Source organism: Plecotus auritus (genome assembly GCF_963455305.1).
Source record: "Plecotus auritus genome assembly, chromosome: 4".
NCBI classification, from domain to species: Eukaryota; Metazoa; Chordata; class Mammalia; order Chiroptera; family Vespertilionidae; genus Plecotus; species Plecotus auritus.
In genome coordinates, this window is record NC_137775.1 from 126,119,137 (window position 1) to 126,119,564 (window position 428).

Sequence of the window (428 nt, forward strand, 5' to 3'; positions counted from 1 at the left end):
CCCTCTTGCACCTGGGAGGCAAGGTTGGGTCAGCCCCCACAGAGGCCCTGTCCCCTCAGAAGCAGTGCCCTGCCTCCCTCACCTGCCGAAGTGCAGCCCAGAGCTGGCCCAGGCCTGCAGGGCATCGGAACAGGTGCTGGTACAGAGCCAAGACCTGCTTGAGGCTGCAAGGGAGCCCTAGGCCCCCAAGTGTAGCTGCCTGCGCCATGGAGTAGGGGTCTGAGCAGATGTCTCCTCCCCCTCTCCCAGTGCCACTGGGGACTGGAAATGGACGAACAGGAGCTGCACACAGGAGCCAGGAGACAAAGCCCCTGAGCTCAATAATGCAGGACCCTGATATCTGAGCTGCGGCCTGGGCCCCACCAAGTCTCCTGGAGTTCTGGCCTGACTCGGAGAAGGGTTTCTTGGTCATGGAGGTGGCAGTGTAG